The sequence below is a fragment of the Peromyscus maniculatus genome, chromosome 4, assembly GCF_049852395.1.
Source record: "Peromyscus maniculatus bairdii isolate BWxNUB_F1_BW_parent chromosome 4, HU_Pman_BW_mat_3.1, whole genome shotgun sequence".
NCBI classification, from domain to species: domain Eukaryota; kingdom Metazoa; phylum Chordata; class Mammalia; order Rodentia; family Cricetidae; genus Peromyscus; species Peromyscus maniculatus.
This window is the reverse complement of record NC_134855.1, coordinates 14,234,263-14,254,400: the sequence shown is the minus strand read 5'-3', so window position 1 is coordinate 14,254,400 and position 20,138 is coordinate 14,234,263.

The window sequence follows — 20,138 nt, the reverse complement described above, 5'->3', positions numbered from 1 at the left end:
GGCACCCTCATGCAGGCAAATATCTTTTTTTTTTCTAAAAGATTTATTTATTATGTTTACAGCATTCTGCCTGCATGTGTCCCTGCAGACCAGAAGAGGGCACCAGATCTCATTACAGGTGGTTGTGAGCCACCATGTGGTTGTTGGGAATTGAACTCAGGACCTCTGGAAGAGCAGTCAGTGCTCTTAACCACTGAGCCATCTCTCCAGCCCTAAATCTTTACATAAATAAATAAATAAATAAATAAATAAATAAATAAATAAATAAATAAATACAAATAAATAAATAAATACAAATAAATAAAACAAATAAATAAAATGGACCAACCAGAAAGTCAGTGTAACCCACAATTAAATCTGGAAAGACTTGTAGAAAAAAGTCAGGATCCGAAGACGAATCATTGCCTCCCACTCAGCAGACACCGGGAAAGCAGCATTTTGGTCAGGAGCCCTGTGTGGTCAGCACGCAGAAGGAAAGGCCAGCGGGAGAGCTGCTGGCTCACTAGGGTGCATGCATAGGACGGGGAGACAAAGGGGAGGGAGGAGAGATAGCGTCTCAGAGTTATAAAAGTGGAAAAATTCCCCAGAGGACAACAATTGCTAGCACTGACCCAAGAGGAAAAGGAATCAGAAAAATCCTGTGCCTACTGAAGTTCAATTTATAGTCAAAAGCCCTTTGCACAGGGTTGGGGATGGGGCTCAGTTGGTAGAGGGCCTGCCTAGCATGCATAAAGCTCTGGCTTTGATTCCCAGTGCCACCTACGACAAAGCCAGAAACAAAAACAAACGGCAGAGGACAGGTGAGGTGGCTCAGGGGTTAGCGGCACCTGCCACCAAGGTCTACAACCTGAGTCTAAGACAGTTGAGAGGCTCCTGGTGCATCCCTGAGACCCACAGGATGGAAAGCGAGAACTGACTCCCAGAAGTTGTCCTCTGATCGCCATATGACCATGAGTATGAGCCAGAGCTGTCACACAGAGAAACCCTATCCTGAGAAACAAAACAAAATAAATAAATAAAATAGAAATCACCACCACAAAGAAATTCTTGTCCCAAATGTAGCCACTGGTAGATGCACTGAACATTTGGAGGCTGAAGAAATGTTGATTCTATAAACTCTCAGAAAGTCAAAGTTCACAAGGACAGAATGACCCTGAGATCAGACCCAGAGGTAACGAATCCATGTGCTAACTGTCCTGGGTGGTCTATGCACTGCAGGCATGCTTCCTGGAACTGCTGAGAAATGAACCCTAGTGGGAGGTGGTCCCTTTAAATGGCGGGGCCTTCCTTGGTCCTTGGATGCATGTTTATTTGGTTCACACACTGAAATAAGCAGTGTAACCTTCCATAACAACAGCTTGAAGCAGGAAATCCCTACAGCTAGCCCAGCACTGAGCAGCACCCAGCACTCAGCAGTACCCAGCACTCAGCATTCAGCAGCACCCTGCCCTCAGCAGCACCCAGCACCCAGCACTCAGCACTCAGCAGCACCCAGCACTTAGCACTCAGCAGCACCCAGCACTCAGCAGCACCCAGCACCCAGCACTCCTCAGCAGCACCCAGCACTCCTCAGCAGCACCCAGCACCCAGCACTCAGCAGCACCCAGCACTCAGCATTCAGCAGCACCCAGCACTCACCCGTTATGCAGACTCAGCAAGAGGGACTTGGTAACTGGGGAGATCTGAGCATGCCTATGCCTAAGCCATATGGGGCAAAAACAACCCTCCAAGACTGACAAGGCAAGGAGGCTCGCTCTCAACACTGCTGCTCTGCTCAGAGCAGGGCCTGCCTGACACCTCTAGGCCACAGAAGGATGCAGACGTGTGGGTCAGAGGAAGGCACAGCTTCTAAGCACAAAACTCCCTCCCTTCCTCCCTCCCCCTCCCTCTCCCTCTCTCTCTCTCTCTCTCTCTCTCTCTCTCTCTCTCTCTCTCTCTTTCTTTCTTTCTCTCTTTTTCTTTCTTTCTCTTTCTCTCCCTCCCTCTTTCTTTCTTTCTTTCTTTCTTTCTTTCTTTCTTTCTTTCTTTCTTTCTTTCTTTCTTTCTTTCTTTCTTTCTTTCTTTCTATTGAGGAAGTGGGCAAGGGACGGGTGGGTAAATGTCCTCAACTGGAGAGGGGGGTGTCCCTTAGCCAGGTGGGAATGGGGCTCATGGTCCTGAGGCAGTCATTATGGCAGGCCCCAGCCAGGCCTCAATAGCCAAGCAGGGAAGGGATGGACACAGTGTCACTGTGACAGACTTTGGGCCAAGGCCCTTCCCACATACCCTGACTGAGCAAAGGCTCTGGAAAACAGGCTCTGTACTCGTCCTGGTCCCCATGCTGGACAGCCTGGCCATTCCTGGACATAATCTGAACACAGATGCAAAGAAGGGGAACACTGTAGGTCCCCCATCTCAGCTGTTCACTAAAAACACTGACCGTAGATGTATCAGGGCAGTGAGTACACAGAGTACAGTGATCTCACTTACCCCTCGGTGTCAAAAGCAGATCCATTTCACGATGGGGAGCCTGGGGCACAAAGCAGGACCACCATCAGCTTGCTGGACGCCATGCTGAGGGCCTGTGTCCCAGGACTTGCTTCTAAGCCTGAGAGCCAGTTAGCTCCCAAACTCCTGAGTAGGCACTGGACTTATGGAGGCTTCTGGGGAGAACTCAGACTGAATCCTTCTGCCTCGGCTTCCTGAGTGCTGGGTTTATGAGTGTGAGCAGCTGTGTATGTGTGTGTGGCCCTAGGGCTTCACACATACTGGGCAAGCACTCCACTGAGTTACATCTCTAGCTCGGAGCTGAGTATTTCTTGGGAACAAATCAGTTTTTTACTCTAAAACAAATGTAAATTCAATTTTTTTTTTTTTTGGTTTGGGTTTTTTGTTTGTTTTGTTCGTTTTTTAAAGATGGGGTTTCTCTGTGTAGCCCTGGTTGTTCTGGAACTTGCTCCGTAGATCAGGCTGGCCTTGATCTCACAGAGATCTGCCTGCCTCTGCCTCCCAAGTGCTGGTATTAAAGGTGTGCACCACTATCACCTGGTATAAATTCAGTTTTTTGAAACAATTATTTTTAATTTTGTCTGTATGAGTGTTTGCCTGCATATGTGTGTGCGTGTGTGTGTGTGTGTGTGTGTGTGTGTGTGTGTGTATGCACACCATATGCATATAGCACCTATGGAGGCCAGTAGAGGGCGTCATATCCCACGGAACTGTTGTGAGCCTCCACTGGGGTGCTGGGACCTGAACCTGCAAGAGCAGGAAGTATTCTTGACTGCCCAGCCATCTCTCCAGTCATTAAACTCAGTTTTTAAAATGTGAGCGCATAGTCCATGGGAGCTGCCAGGGAGTCAGCTGGGCTTCATAGAGATGATCTGCAGCCCCAAGGTCCCAGTCCTGCCAGTCCTGTCCATACTGTTCTGTGGACAAGCTCCCTTGGGGTTCTCTCTCTGTTTCTAGGATTTCTAGCTACCCCAGAAGGTCAAATAGAGACATAAGGTCAAGGGAAGGACAGATGGCCATGTACCCCAGAGTCCCCTCCAGCCTGCTCTGCCACAAAAAGCATTGGTTAGAGCATGCTCCCCACACCGTGGTGCTGAGACACACACCAAACACACTGTATGAGTTATCAGACCCACCTTGACCACAGAAACCTTGACCCCACACAGAGAGCCAAAGGATGTTCCCAAGAGACTCAAGTGGCTTTTGGAATGTAGTTCATCTTGGCTTCAATTCTGTTGCATCAGCTGAGATTTTCTTAGTGGTCCCAGACCACTCAGGACCCAGGCTTCTCTTGAAAACAAGGACCCTCAGCTGCAAGGGGTGAGCTCTCGGGAAGGTTGTGACCATGGAGGTGCCAGAGCCAGGATATCAGGGAGAAGAAGGACACACGACCCTGTGCTGGCACCGAGGGCCCTGCCACGCCTGCTCATCCATCCACGGTGGAGTTTCTACATCGTATCAGGCAAGCTGGGTCCCCACTCCTACCTCAGTGAGTCCCAATTCCAAGGCGTGAAGATTGGATGAAAACCTGCAAAAAACAAACAAACAAAAAAACTGATTTGAACCTTAATTACGGTTACAGAAGTCTGGGCTGTTTGTCGGAGAAGGGGGGAGCTACAGAGTTGCGGGGTAGGGTAGGATGTCCTATCCTACCATGTCCCATGATGTGAAGGAGGGGAGGGCTACCTCAGTCCCCTGGAGGATCCTAGGCAGGACAGCTGTTTTCCATACAGTTTGTTTTGCTGAAGTTTTATAATAAGTAGAAAAGCCATTTTCGTGTGTGTGTGTGTGTGTGTGTGTGTGTGTGTGTGTGTGTGTGTGTGTGTAACCAGTAAGTACAAACTTATTTCCTCCCCTAAACTGGCTTTCTCACAGAGGCCTAGAGGGTAGGCCTGGCCCTACCTTCTCTGGTTTAGTGCCCACCTTTAAAGCCACCTCGGGACGTCTGTGCCCAAACCAGGCCTGCCTGGTGTCTCATTTCCTTGGGTGAGGATGGTCAGCACAGCAGCCAATGACACAGTCTGCCACTCAGTGCCTCTGTGTCTTCAGAAAGCCAGGGCCCAGGACCCAAGGGCTCTTGTCTTTGGAAACCCAGGTCTTGGAGCATGCTGCCCTACTGGGTGATTTACAGACACTAAGACATCTCATTATACTTGACAGAGTCTCTCTATGTAGCCCTGGCTCTCCTAGAACTTGCTTTGTAGACCAAGCTGGAGCTGAAAGACAACTGCTACCTCTGCCTCCCAGATGCTGGGATTACAGGCGTGGGCCACCAGGTCTGGCTCTTTTCAGTTTTGTAAAGACAGTCCTATGCTGGTTAGTTTCGGTCATTTTGACACAAGCTGTGGTCATCTGGGAAGAGGGAACCCCATCTGAAAAATGCCTCCATCAGAATGGCCTGTGGGCAAGTCAGTGGGGCATTTTTCTTGATTTGTGGTTGATGTAGCCGGGTTCAGACCACTGTGGGAAGTGCTGCCCCTGGGCAGGTGGTCCTGGATTATATAAAAAAATCAGTCTGAGCAAGTCATGTGGAACAAGCCAGAAAACAGCAGCATTCCTTCACAGTCTCTGGTTCAGTTCCTGCCTCCGGCTTCTTGCTCTGGCTCCCTTTCATGATGGACTGTAACCTGGGAACTGTAAGCTAGAATAAGCCCTTTTCTCCCCACGTCATTTTTATCATGGTGTTATCACAGCAACAGAAAACTAATTATGACACTGTGGTGGTTTTAATGAGAATGGCCTCCATAGGTCCATATGTTTGAATGCTTGGTCCCCGGTCGGTGGAACTGTTTGGGAAGGATTAGGAAGTGTAGTCTTGTTGGAGGAGGTGTGTCACTGGGGGTTGGGTGGGCTTGAGATTTAAAAAGACCTCTTTGTCTCTGCCTCCAACTTTTGAATCAAGATATAAGCTCTCAGCTGTTCCTGCCCCCACGGCCTGATCCACCATCATGGACTCTGAAACTGTAAGCCCCAAATTAAATGCTTCCTTTTATGAGTTGTCTTGGTCCTGGTGTCTATCACAACAATAGAAAAGTAAGATACAGAATCTCACTGTGAATCAGTATGTTCTAGAACTCAAGATTCTTTGGCCTCAGCTTCCTGGGGGAAAAGGCCTATTACTTACTGTACTTGATTGAAAATCTTTTTGAGGGGCTGGAGAGATGGCTCAGAGGTTAAGAGCACTGACTGCTCTTCCAGAGGTCCTGAGTTCAATTCCCAGCAACCACATGGTGGCTCACAACCATCTGTAATGAGATCTGGCGCGCCCTTCTGTATACATAATAAATAAATCTTTAAAAAAAAAAAAAAAAGAAAATCTTTTTGAAATTACAAATAGTTGCTAGAATGAAGTTACCCTGCAAGACCAAGGGCAAACGACCTGTTCAGAAAACTGAAATTTCTGTATTTCATCAATAAAGCATTAGAGATTTAAAACATTTACAGGGGCTAGGGAAATGGCTCAGCAGATAAGGGTATTTCTTCTGCAGGCATGATGAGGACCTGAATTCATGAAAAGTGGACATGGCTACAGATGCCTATAGCATTGGGGACCCGAGATAGGTGGATTCAACCACCTTACTGAGCAGGCAACCTAGCAGAAATGAGTGACTGGCTAGTGAAAGACTCTGTCTCAAAGCAACAACGAGAAAGAAATTTGATGTCCAGCTCTGGCCTCCACATACGAATGCATGGGTGCACACATCTGCACACTAACATGCATGCACCCCCAGACTACTATATACACAAACAAATTAAAACAAAAATGTTAATGACATATTTATAATAACGGAAGGGCTCTAGCAGGCCCGAGCGTAGCAAACGCAGGCCCTAGCATGGCAGACATGCTGCTGACAGGTTTGGCCTTTTATCCTTCTTCCCATTCCCTCTGCCTTGCTAAACTGTCAGATTGCATTCCCAAAGCTAGCCACCACGGTTCATTCTCTTATTTGGCCACTTCCTCCTCCTGAGGTTGACTACCAAGGTCCAGCTAGAAAAGTATTGACGTCCAGCAATCAAAAGTCCTCTTTGGCTACTCTAATTAACATGCCCAATCAAAATTCCCTTTTCCCTTTATAAACTGCTGTTTGCCTATGGGCCACATCTGTCTCCCCTCTATCCAGATGTAGTCCTTTGTCCATCTGGGGCAAATACTCCTGCCCCCTTATCCTTGTTCCCTTCCTCTTCTCCCTCATCCTCTGTCTCCTGTATTTGTCTCTTATTCCCTGCCCTCTGTCCCTCTGGGGTAAATAAATCTCCTTTGTGCTGAGAACTTGGTCTTGGGGTGTCTTGGGCAGAGACCAGTCCTTTCAATGACATCTGAGCTAAAACCCGGAAATGGCTGGATGCCTGTCAGCTGGCTACAGATTGGTATCTTGGGTGTCACTACCATAATTAGCTGCATAGGAAAGGAGACAGTGGGTGCCAGGACCACCCTGTTTGTATGCTTGTTCCTGGGGGGGGGGGGATGGATGACTCTGGACCCAGCACTCAGGTGGGAGAGGTGACAGTGAGGGGGTGACCGCCAGATAGCAGGGTCCAGGCTGTCCCCACTACCACAGAAGTTAGAGCCCGGCCAGTGAGGGGGCAGGGCGCTCATGCCCCTGAGCGCTCATGCCCCTGAGTCACGGGGTCAGACTGAGGTTCAGCTTCAGGCAGATGTCAATGGCAACACCTAAACACTTATACCTGTGGCGCCCGCACAGGCCACACCCACACCTTCACACGGAGTTGCACAGTAGCGTCCTTTCCCAGGGGCAGGGGTGGGGTGGTAGCTCACCACAGAGCGGCCTAACACAGCCTCTGCCCAGTGATCAAGTCTGAGAACAGCGGTGACATTCGGCACTGGCATGGGATGAGGGTGGCCTCTGCAGGCCACCACCAGAGTCACAGCAGTTGTAGGCAACCAAAGGGAGCCGCCATACCTGCCCAGCTGGCCTCTGAGCTATCAAGGCCACCAAGAGACTAAGTGTCTAAGATGCTGTCACAGCCAAGAGGAGCCCAGGGGGGCATGAAACATGAGGTGTTCTGAGATGGGATGTCAGGTAAAAACAGGGAAGCCTGGGTAAGCACGGGGTGGAGGCAGTGTTTCTCAGGAACCACCCATTTTGTGTTCTGAGAGGGGGGTCTGCCAATGAGACATGGGCTTAACAGATTTGGCCGGACTGGCCAGGGAGCCCCGGGTATCCTGTCTCTGCCTCTCCAGAGGATTGCAAATCACAGTACCATGTGTGATTTTTGTGGGTGGTGCAAATCTGAGTGAGGGCCTTACACTTGTACGGCAAACACTTTACCAATAGAATCTGAGTTTCATTTTTCTTTTTATTTAAAAGGATTTATGCATATCATTTAAAAACTTCCCCAAGAAGCAACACAAAGGGTCATTCCTTGCTCCGTCTCAGGAAGTAAGCAGTGAGCTGTTACCGTTCCTCTTGCTGTCTCTGTGAAGCCTTGAAAGGGAGTCCACACACAAATCACACCGTGGTCAGCAGAACTGCCAGTTGCAGAAGGACGAACATCTGCAATTCCATTTGTCATGAGTATTCATGTGTCTATTAATGCTCCCTAGCTCCCATGTACTCAGATGTATGACACTTATCATTGGGGACATGTCAGTGGGATATTTCCAGATGACATTGGAATGACACCGAGTTAAGTTGGTCACCTACCTTGGTATCAGGGGGGCTTTTCTAGTCAGCTGAAGGCCAGAGCAGAGCAGAGCAGAGAGGGAACAGCTTGGAGGTGTGGTTCAGTAAGAGGGCTTGCTTACTGTGTTGGAGGCCAAGTTGCATCCTTAGCACTGGGGGTGTGGTGTGGTAAATGCAGAGGGACCAGCTGTGCTGGTAACCATACAGCTGGGACACCACCTGCAGTGATTAGTGCCCCCAAACAGAACTTGGGGTGTCAAGCTGCTGGAGGGCAGAACAGAAGTGTGTGCAGGGGGAGCTGGAGAGAGGTGTGAGCTTTAAGACCTCATTCTCTGCTTCTGGTTGGAAGTTGACCCGGAATTTCCAAGACTGGTGTGATGAATTGAGTCAGTACCACACACTGGCCACCCAGACTCCCCCTTTCCAGGCTGGTTCCAGCTGGTTTTCATCCTGAATCCCTGCTTAGAACCAGGGTCACCATCTCCTCTGGACCAGTCACTCCCAGTCCGTGCTGCTCCAGATGGCTTGCTCAGTCTACTTTCTTTTTTGTTGTTGGTATTTTTTTTTTCAAGACAGGGTTTCTCTGTGTAGCTTTGTGACTTTCCTGGATCTCGCTCTGTAGACCAGGCTGGCCTCGAACTCACAGAGATCCACCTGCCTCTGCATCTGGAATGCTGGGATTAAAGGTGTGCACCACTACCGCCCAGCTACAGCCCAGTCTTATGGAGGCATTTTCTCAATTGAGGATCCCTCCTCTCAGATGACTCTAGCTTGTGTCAAGTTGACATAAAACTGGCCAGTGCACTCCCACTTTGCTGTGCTTGGGCATCCCCCCAATGCTGGAATCCAGACCAGGCCTCCTGGTCCCATAGAGGAAGCAGAACCTTAGGAGAGACCTCTTGTTTCTTAGTAGAGACCTTAGGAGAACCTTAGTAGAGACCTGCTGTGGGTAGGGCCTGGCAGGTATACAGGGAAAGGGTGTCTCCAGGTTAGCTCCCTGGGGAGGCGCCCACCTTTCCATATAGAAGCTGTCAACCAATCAGGATGTTGTGATGTCATAACTGAGTCAGGCCTTCCTTCTTTGCTTCTTGAGGGACTTTTGGATGAACCATGCGAAGCTGCTTCCAGCTATCAGCTGACAATGTGGTCTGCTCTGGAGTCCACCCAAGGGTAGGGGGTGGGGAGTGCCAGGAAGTTCTGGGTTATTCCTGATTCAGGATCTTGGCCTGTATGTGGAAGCACTGCCATCCTGTGGTGAGTTGGTGAACTACATGGGGGTCTGTCTAGTTGCCTTTCCTGCTGAGGCACGAGGATCCCAGGCCTGGGTCTTAGAAGGGACCCCAGTGGTCACGAGACCAGGACTCTCTCTGCACAACTAATTCCCTGGAGAGGACAGGTGTTGGTGACTTGGGGGTGATGGTCCCCTGGGAAGGTTGGCTTAGGCTTTGTGTCTTGGCTGGGGACTCAGAGATATTTGGGGTCTGAGCTTAGCAAAGGGATGAGATCCAAGTATCATGGGAGCCTGGAGCCTCCAGCAGGGAGGCCTTGTAGAGTGTAGTGTTGGGCCTGGGCCACAATGGTCAGCAGCCAAAAGGTCAGGCCTCTGCAGCACAGCCCATGCTTCCTGGGGGACCCGGAGGGTGAAGTCAGCAGCGGAAGTTCGAGGCCACGGGGACTTCCTCTGGTTCTGGGATTCACGAAGGCAGGGCCATCACCAGGCCAAGCCAGACCACGGCCAGCATTCGGACGTGTTCCAGACGTGAGGACAGGCCTCTCCTTGGGCCACGTCCCACTCCTCCAGTCCACCGGCCATGTACCACAGGGTAAGAGCAAGCACTACTCAGCAGCAACCACCCGTCTGCTGAATGGGAAACCGAGGCACAGTGGGGTCTGACGGTTTTGATAGACCTGGTCAGCCACCCTAGGTGGTAGGCGGTAGTCTGGCCTTGCTCTGTGTGTTACAAAGGTAACGAGGAGGAGGTCACATTCCACAGCAGAGCCTTGACTCCAACATCTGCCCAGGGTATGAATAAGTGAGCCTACAGCCATGCCTGCTAGAGTACGCTGTAGTCACCACACTTAGGAGGTGGAAGCAAAGGTATTGCAAGTTCCAGGCCGGCCTTAGCAACCCCGTGAGACTGTATCTTAAAAGAAAGAAAAAGAAATAGAAATGGTGAGATGGCTCAGCAGATTAAGGTCCTTGTCGCCCAGCCCGAAGACCTGAGTTCCACCCCACAGTGGAAGCAAACCAGTGGCCTCCTGGCACACGGACTCACACACATGCATGTGTACAGACATGTGCAATAAACCAATTATTCATTAATCAAAATGAAAAAAGAAAAGGCATCGGCCTATAAAGGGGGCTAGGGGATAGCAAACACCTCCCAAGCCTGGTTCAGTGTGCCGGGTCCATCACCACTCCCCACCAGATAAGCCTAGAGGAGGACAGTAGAGATGGAGTTATGATTTATGCCTCAGGCTGCTGATCCCATTTTATACATGCCACCGCCACCGCCACCACCAACAACAACAGAGAGACCAACAACAGAGAGACCATCCCAGAGGGACCTGAGTAAACAGCAAGGTTCTCAACCCACTGTCTCACTTCCTCAGATTCGCCCAGGAGGGAGAGAACGCCATGCCCCCTTGCGGCAGCCTAGATTGCCCAGTGCCGCTCCATGTCCACTAGAGGGCAGCCGGGGCCTGGGCTCCCTGACATCACCTTCAATTGTACAAGGAGTGGGCACTTGTTAGTCAGTTTTCTTTTATGTGCATTAGTGTTTTTCCTTGCATGTATGTCTGTGTGAGGCTGTCAGGTCCCCTGGAACTGGAGTTACAGGTGTGAGCTGCCATGTGGGTGCTGGGAATTGAACTCAGGTCCTCTGGGAGAGCAGTCAGTGCTCTTAACCACTGAGCCACCCCCCCCCTTTTTTTTTTTTTTTTTTTTTTTTTTTTTTGAGACAGGGTTTCTCTGTGTAGTTTTGGTGCCTATCCTGGAACTCACTCTGTAGACCAGACTGGCCTCGAACTCACAGAGATCCGCCTACCTCTGCCTCCCGAGTGCTGGATTAAAGGCGTGTGCCACCACCGCCCGGCAATACCCCTGGGGATGGCAGAGCTTTGGCAGTAGGGGCAGGGGTTCGAGCAAGCAAATGTGGGTTGAACTCCCTTCCTAGTTTAGTACGTTCTTCAGTGGTCACCGTTTCTCTGGGCCTCAGCTTTCTCATCTGACAAACGTGGAGAGTGTCGGCCGCCACAGGGCAGCCACAGGCTGAAGTGATGTCCATGCATAGCTGGGATCTTTCCAGACTGGCTGCCAGCTGCCCCTCTCCTTTCCCTGCTGGGAGTAGGTGTTGGTCCCCTCACAGGCCTCCCCTTTCTCCTGCCCCTTGTAGCCCGGGGGACAGACAGGAAGGCGGGCAGAGTAGAGCAGTATTTCCTCTTGGGCCAGGGGGCGCGAGTGCAGGCCCTGATAAGGCACACATGGCTCTCTGCACGTCCGCCTTTTGTCCCAGCCCCGCCAGCCTTTCCTGCTCATGCCTGCCAGGGAGGGAGGACTGTGGCCTGCCTGTGTCTCCCTCCCCTCTGCCTCTCTCAGCCCCTGTTCCTTTTGTCCCTGAGGTGCTAGCCCAGGAGAATTTGAGGCCCCAGGCACAGTAACGCCTGCGACCAGCACATACCACAGGCACAGGGGCTTCAGGCCTGGGTGAGGGACAAGGACAGTGTCCACACTGCAGATGATGCCCAGGCCCACAAAGAGCATAAAGCCCACTCCAGGGTTCTGTGTCCTCCTCTTGCAGTGGGGTGAGGGGTGGGAGATGGGCAGCCCCCTACTCTTGCTTGCTCTGGCAGCAATCCTCTCCTCTCCTCTCCTCTCCTCTCCTCTCCTCTCCTCTCCTCTCCTCTCCTCTCCTCTCCTCTCCTCTCCTCTCCTCTCCTCTCCTCTCTTGGCACTCCTGCAGTCTGACCCCACCCCAGGCTCCCTCAGTGGCTTTCTAGCCTGGGGACCCAGAGAGGCATGAGCCTGGAGAGTTACGTGTTTCCCAGGCTGCTCTTTCTGTCTGTCTTCCGTGACACTCCACCCCAGCCCAATGACAGACTGAGAGACTGACATCCTTGCCCCCATGGTCCACAGTGGCCACACAGGATCCAGTGACCAAGCAGTGACATCCAAGAGACCACACTGCGACACCAGTGATTGCATCGTGATCATTTAGTGACCATCTAGCTATCATAGTGATCATCCAATGACAATCTAGTTGACAATCAGATACTCAGCGGATGGAGTGACCTCAGAGTGGCTGCACGTGACCACATTGGCTATAGTGGCCATATTGTAGACATCAGTGATACAGTGACCACAAGGAACACATACTGAGCCCACAGTCTCCATGCAGTGATCAGTAACTACAGTGATCATGCATGCGGCGGTCACTGTGTTCAGTGGGAGGTCACTAGGCGGTCATTACATGGTCACTGTAGTCATCGTGTGGTCACCGCGTGGTCACTATGGCTGTTGGTGTTAACTATAGTCACTCGGCAGTCATTGTGTTGCTGGAACATGATCACTTGTGTGGTGGTCATTGCGTGGTGGTGGTCGTTAAGTAGTCACTGTGTAGTCATTGCCTGGCTACTGGATAGTCATTGTGTGGCTCCTGTGGTCACTTGGTGGTTATTGTGGTCACTTGGCAGTTACTGTGCAACCATTGTATAGTCAATATGGTCGCTTGGTGGTCAATTGTGGTCTCACCTGGTCTTTGGGATCACCAATGTAGATCACTCCATGATCACTACCTGGTCCTTATGTATTCACTACATGCTCATTGTGCTGTGTGGTCATTCATTACATAGTCACTGTGGTGGCAACATGGTTAGTCAGTATGTGGTCACCATGGTCACTGTGTGGTCACTGCATAGACATTGAGATCGCCATGTGATCACCACACAGTCCTGGTGGTCACTGTGCGGTCACTGTATAATTGCTGCATGGTCATCCTGTGGTCACTACGTGACTGGGTGTTTGCTGAGGGACCACTGTGGCAACTGCAGTCACTGTGGGAGGTTCTACTTCTTTCGGGCTCTGCGTGAGCAAGGTCATGGAACTGCCTCCTCGGCCCGGTTCATTCTGGTGGTGTGAATGACAGGATCTCTCTCTTCTGGGCGGCGCTCCAATGCAAGTGCGTGTCCTCACCATCGTCATGGGTGGACAGTCGCCTTGGCTGCTGTCACAGTTCTACAGTGAGCACGGGAGGGTGGATGTCCCTTCCAACACTGACCTCATGTTCTTTCCCACACCCTGTAAGGGGGCTGCTGACCTTACAGTGCTCCGGCTTTGATGTCTAGAGGAGCCCCACACTCCTTCCAGACTTTTCCCCATCTTTAAGTGTCTTTCAGTAGGATAAACGCACTCACAATTCGGTCATCATAGCCACTCGTTCCCAGACCTTTTCTTGCCTCAAGCTGAAGCATTCTCCATTAGCAGCCATGCCCAGTGTCCAGCTCCTGGCACTGCTGAGAAGCTTTGTATGTTTCTCACACTGGACACTTCAGGTACATGGAACCATCTAGTGTGTGTCCTACACCACCGGCTTCCTCCTCTGTTCCTCCACACTAGAGCATATACCAGAACTCTGCTCCTTTATTTTATTTACTTGTATTTGGTTTTTTGATACCAAGTCCTCACTATGTAGCTCTGGCTGGCCCAGAACTGGCTATGTAGAAGAGGCTGGACTCAATTTCACAGAGGTCCGCCCGCCTCTGCCTTCCAAATGCTGGAATTAAAGGCGTGCGCTGCTACACCGGGGCTGTTCCTTTATTTTTATTTGCTTGCATTCTGGGGATGGAAGCCAGGGACTCATGCGTTGTTCTACAAGCCCCACGCTGAGCCACCCGGCTAGAATAACAAACAATACTTTGTTCTGATTCTGTTACATGCTGCTTATCTTCTGTCTGTGGCGTCCCCCTCCTGGCTCTTGGAAATGCTAGTCCAGACCATGTAGATGTGGGAGTCCACTTCCACTCTTTTTGGAGGCTAACTGGGATCGGAGTTGCTGAGTCCTTTCAACTTCCTCATCCTCTCGCCCCCTCCCAGGTGCTGGAATTACAGTGTGTTGCTCTGCAGTACTAGAGCTGGAAACCAGGGCTTCATGCTCACTAGGCAAGCACTCTAACAACTGAGTCACACCCCTAACCACAAGGCTCTTCTTTTTCAGACTGTTTTTGGAAAACAGTGGCCCCGCCTCGAGCCACAAATTCCCATTCAGAAGTAAAAGGGAGCAAAGCATGGACACACTTGTGGTATGCACCATTTCAAAGGAGCCTTTGGCTAGACAGCTCTGGGGACATGAAGGTCCAGGGAGTAGTGGAGACGTTTCAGGGGTTTCCTAAGGATTGGGTGGGGCATGAGGGTGCTTCTGTGGAACATAAAAGTGTTCCACAATAGGTCCATGGTGGTGGGTTCCCCAAACCCAACTGCCCAATGCTAGAACCTGCTGCTTGTGTTCTTGGGGCAGGGAACCTCTCTGCCTGGTGCCCTGGAGTGGACATATAACATCACACCTGTCCAAACCCCAAGAATGCTCGGCACCTAGGCAATCCTCACGCACAAGGCAGGTTCCCCGTTGTGATGGCTGAGTTCCTGGGGTGAGGGGCAGACACACAGGGGTCTCTCCACTCACTCAGTTCTGCTGTGAACCTAAAACAGACCAGAAGCATAAAGTCTCTTAAAAAAATCTCAGTGAAGTTGATCTGCAGTCTGGGCACCTATCACCCCATTGGAGACTGGGTGGGAGTGGCCTGGGATGGAGCTTGCTGGCCTTTCAGCCCTCAGGACCTCCTGTCTGTCACCAAGACAGGCACAACAGCCCCACAAATGCCAGATCTGGGGGCATCTTTTTTTTTTTTTTTTTAAATGCTTGTGAACATTAATCCAGCTGTGTCTTCTCAAGGGTCCAAACTACTTCAAAGCCCAATCAACAAACAAAAACTGATTCTAATTTTCACTTAAAAAGAAGAAATAAACAAGCGGTCCCTATCCTGGAGTAGCTTTCTCCAGGCACCTTCTGGGCACAGGCTGGACGCTTCTCCCAGAAGGAAGCAGCTGTGTCTCCCTCCACACCCTCTCCAGAAACAGGGCACGAATAGCTTGTGGCTCCAAAGGCCTTGCTGGCCTGGGACCTGGGATCTGCGTCGGAGCTCAGTTTTTCTGGGACTTGTGAGGCTGGAGCGGTGGCCACTTTTCTTAAGACATGGTAATGTGGGCAGAGCTCTGGAGGTGAGGACTCTTCCTTTTTTCTAGAAGTTGTTTCTTTAAAATTAACCCCTGGCCATATGGTTAGGGGCTGCGTCCCTTCTACGCCACAACAGAGACCCTAGAGGAAGCCAGGACAGTCAGGAGTCTTCTCTGGCCCAGTAGCCCGCTTCTGAATACTTTGCTCTCCCAGACCTCCGTAGGGTAGTTTCCACACATGGCCTGGACACACAGGAGGGAGGCCCTTTAAAAGCAGCTGGGAAGGCCGGGATAGCACACTCAATCCACCGATCACTAGTTCCTCCCCACAGCTAATCAGTGCCCCAATCAGCTTTCCACCAGCCTCCACCCCCCACCAGGCCCTATCATTCACCAACATACTCTCACTAGCCCCCACCTGCTCTCCAACCCCAGCTCCCCAGCCTCTACCCACGTACCAGCATCTCTACCACTCACCAGCCCCCACTCGCCAGGCCCCTGCAGCTCCTGAACCACACGTGCCTGGCCCAGCAGCCTGAGCCAGGCATTTCCGGCCATTGTCCAGACCAGAGCTGGCTCAGGAAGCTGTGATCCTCAGAAAGGGGTGACAGTGGAGGAGGGGCTTGGGGACATCCTGGCTGAGTCCAGAAGGGGCCATGGGGGATGGCATAGGGCTTGCGGGGAGGGGGTCCTCCTTTAGCACAGTGACTGCCACAGGGGCTTAAGAAGGCTGGGCACTCCACTTTTGCCTGGCAGAGCCGGGGCCATCTTCATGTGGTCACTCTCAGGCGAGTGATTAGGGAAAGAACAAGACGTAAGACACTGGGGGAGCCCAGGGAATCATGCTGGAGACAGCGAAGAGACCTGGTCTCCAGGCTTCTGGCTTGAGATTCTAGCACTTGAATCCTAGAATAGAGGGGCAGGAGCTTGGAGCGGGCAGAGCACAGCATTAGCCACACACAGCTCAGGGACTTGTGTTCTAATCTGGTTTTGTGTACACTGCTGTCTGGCTGTAGATACAAAGCACTGGCCTTTTTTCAGCCATGGCTCCCTCCTGGCATGATGCGGATAGGGAGAGCACCAACGTCCACGTGATATAAAGACTGGGTGTATGGGGCTTGGCGTTCCCTAAGACTAAGAAGCAGGACTAGAAAAGGCAGAGTTGTGACTGAGACTACACAAGGACCTGGGGGTCTCAGGGCCCTAGGGGAGCACCGAGCACAGGCCTGATTGGAGCTGGTGTTGTCCGCACACAAGGTCTAGCCCTCCCACCCGAGATAAGGAGAACATGATCAGCCGGGGCGCAGCTGCTCTGAAGTACAGAGACAGAACAAGAAGACATTCTTAAAGGCAAAAATTCCAGGAATCATCCTTGGGGTAGGTCCTAGCCAGGTCTACTTACCCACAGCAGGCCCCTGCTAGGATCTGTTCCCTTGGGGTCTGCAGAAGGACATCCCATGTGTTTGACCCTTGGAGGTATGATGGAGGCTGGCTCTAGGGCCCAGCAGAGCCTGTTCCTAGTCTACTTAGCCAGGGCTCTGGCCTCGGCTCCTGGGCCATTATGCTTACTTACCCAGCCCTGATATCCCACCAGGACTTTGGGTGCTGGGGGTCCTTGATCCGTTGGCCACCTCTCCTATAGGTGGACTTGATGCTGGAGCTCCAGTCTCGGCCCAGTTCACTTTGCCTGCCCCAGGCCAGGGTCTCAGGCCAGCTTCTCCTCTCTAAGCCTCAGTGCCCCCGCTACAGCAAGGTGAGGGAGCTGACCCACGCTGCGTCATGCCTCAAGAGCATTACAGGGTTGTTGAGGGGGGACATGGTTGAGATCTGTGCCTGGTCCAGAGGAGGCCACAGTAGCAGCAGCAGCGATGGCTGTGACAGCGGTGTTGGTGGCAGCAGCAGCAGCAGCAGCAGCAGCAGCAGCAGCAGCTCCCATACATCCCTGTACAGGCAGACAGACACAGTGATGGAATGGTGCATTGTCCCCACCAGGCGCCTCATCCTCACCAGCTCCTCCAGATCCCCTGGAGTTGGCCAGAGGCTGTGGATAGTAGATGGGGTAGTGCTATGGGAAACATCTGGGGCTTAGCCCTTGAAGAGAATCAGATACTGACTGGCAATGGACCATGTGCCCCCCACCCCCCACCCCCCACCCCCCGCCCAGATGCACTGGTACAAAGGGTTATTTGTGGTCTGAAAAGCCATAGCACCAGGTTCAAAACAGCTAAAGGAGGGCATGGCCCACAGATAAATGGACACTCACCCTGTGCTCTGGCCACATTACGGAACATGGTTCCACCAGAAAGAAGCTGTGATTCACGCCACAACATGGAGGAAACGCAAAACAAAACTGGAAAGAAGGCAGACACAATAAGCGCTGTCCCAAGGGGGCCGGTCCCTAGAGACAGACAATACATCAGAGGGTCACCTGGGGGCTGGGGATGGCCTGGCAGGACAACTGGAGCTCTCCTGAGGTAGTGACAGTACTGTGATACTGTGAATTGACTGTGATAATGGTCACACAAGCTGTGATTCTCCCCAGCCCACTGAATCTTACGCTTTAAAGGGTGGACTATGTTTGTGAACACACTCTTGATAAAGCTGTCATGCTACAGAGGAAACCATCTGCTGAGCCCCAGCCTGGCCCCTCATGGGCTCTCTTCCCGGGCTGTCCAGGGCTTTGGACCAGTGTTACAAGGAGCCCAGAGTTAGTGGTGCCCACCCTCAAGAGCCCTGCCACACCAGAGTCAGCATGGCAGGATGGCAGCCAGAGTCAACATCCTTGAGGAATTAGGAAAGTGGGACTGGGAGGTGACACATGGTGCTTGTGGCCGCTCTGCTACAGTGACAGAACCAGAGCTGGCCTGGGAGCAGCATCTCCAGGAAACCCTGTTCGATTTCGGCAGGCAAAGTGCTAGCGCAGAGGTGGAGTGAGAGGGTAGTTAATGTCTCAGAACCCAGAATCCTCAGCTTCTTCTCCCACCCTAGCCTCAGTTTACCCCTGACCCCCAAAGGACTGAGACCAGTCTCTGCACATCTGCCCCCATTGTGGAGCCTTTGAGCTTTTCCTCAGGAAAAGAACTCAAGCTAAATTTATGCCAGGGCCCCCTCAGGCTCACAGAAGGAGAGGTCAGGCTTCCTGCAGACCCAGGCCCTGACGTAGTTCCCCTTCCGCTCAGCAGTGCTCCCATTGTTCTCAGGGGCCTGATTCCCCATCACCCAACACACACACTTCCTGTTTCCTGGCCCGAAGGAAACAGAGATTTCTGGCGGGCCACTGATGCCTCCCCACCCCCCAAGCTTTTAAAGGATATTAAAAATAACAAGAGCAGACAGCTTGAAGCTGAGCAGCATGAGTGCTTGAAGCAAGAGGAATCTTAGGGCCGCCACCCAGCCTCTGAATTTGGGACCACGGTCTATACCATAGTAGTGGACCTGAAGGTCCTCATCCTTGACAATACTCCTGATTCTCTCCATGCTCTGACCTGGCAGATGGGGAAACCTTCATGGAAGCCCCCGATAGCCCCACAAGATGGACACTGACTCATCCCTTCCCAGAGATCTCTTCCTCCTCTGACCACTGTGGCCAACTGGCCGTCACCAGGGAGAGAGGTGTCCCCCCTATTCCACCCTGGCAGAGTCTGGGGAAGCTTCAGGCCTGGCAGTCTAGACCCTACAGTGACAGGCTTTGTGACCTTGAACAGACAGTCCCTTGGGTCTTTGGTGTGGGACAGGGAGACAGCTCCTCCCCTCCAGACATGGCCAGCAGCACAGGGCCTGCCTGGCAGGCCGGACTGTTCCTCTAGCGTCTCTTTCCCCCTGCTTCTGAGTGCCCATGCTGGCTCTCTCTACCGGGGGGAGCAGAAGAGGACAGACAGGAGGGCTGGGATGCTGACCCAACACCCACTTCCATTGACATGACCTAGGACCCGAGTTCTTGGGGACTTCCCTTTCCACCCTGGAGATAGAGTATTTTTTCCCTGTTGTTAAGGGCTGGGTTGCCCATCCATGAAGCTCAGCAAATTGGGGTAGGAGGAGCCTAGATGCCAGAAGATGCTAACATACCCAGAGACATCCCCTACCTCTTCACAGCCCAGTCCATGACACCCCTCTCCTTCCCTGGTGTCCTTACAATGCTTCTGCCACAGGGTTCCGGACTCTGGCCTGCTCCTCCTGAGTCTCCAGCACTGGCCAGAGAATCTCCTTGGGAAATGAATTTTTCCTTAGGGTGGAATTCTGGGGCTCAAGTCCTGACACTGATAAAGCGGTACCATGCACTGCCACTGTAGACTCATCAGAAGAGCTAAAATGACAGCAGTAGATGCTGCCTTCTGATGGTGTGGAGGGGACCCGGCGCTCCTAACACTGTATGGAGACCCGTCCCACAGTCACTGGCTTCCTGCCTTTCCTGGAATCAGTAACCCCTCAAGGACAGGCTAGGTGCAGAGAATGCACAGGTGCTCAGGTCTGGGAGAAGCCTGGGCTCTGAAAGAGGCCCCGTGGAATGTAGCAGTGCATGTGGGTAAATGTTGGGCTATGCCCCCATGGGCTGCAGCATGACCTGAAGTGGGGAGATGCAGCAGCCACAAGTGACCACAGCACCTGTGTGTCTCATGACATGAATGGGGCTGTAGTGGTCAGGACAGTGGGCAGCCTCGGCCGTGGCAGTAGGGCGCTGTCTCCAGTCTGGGTCACTGGCAACAACAGGGCTGTGTCTGTATAAACGCTCATGCCCGCACTCACTGTGAAACCACTACCTTATAATGTCAAGCGGCCAC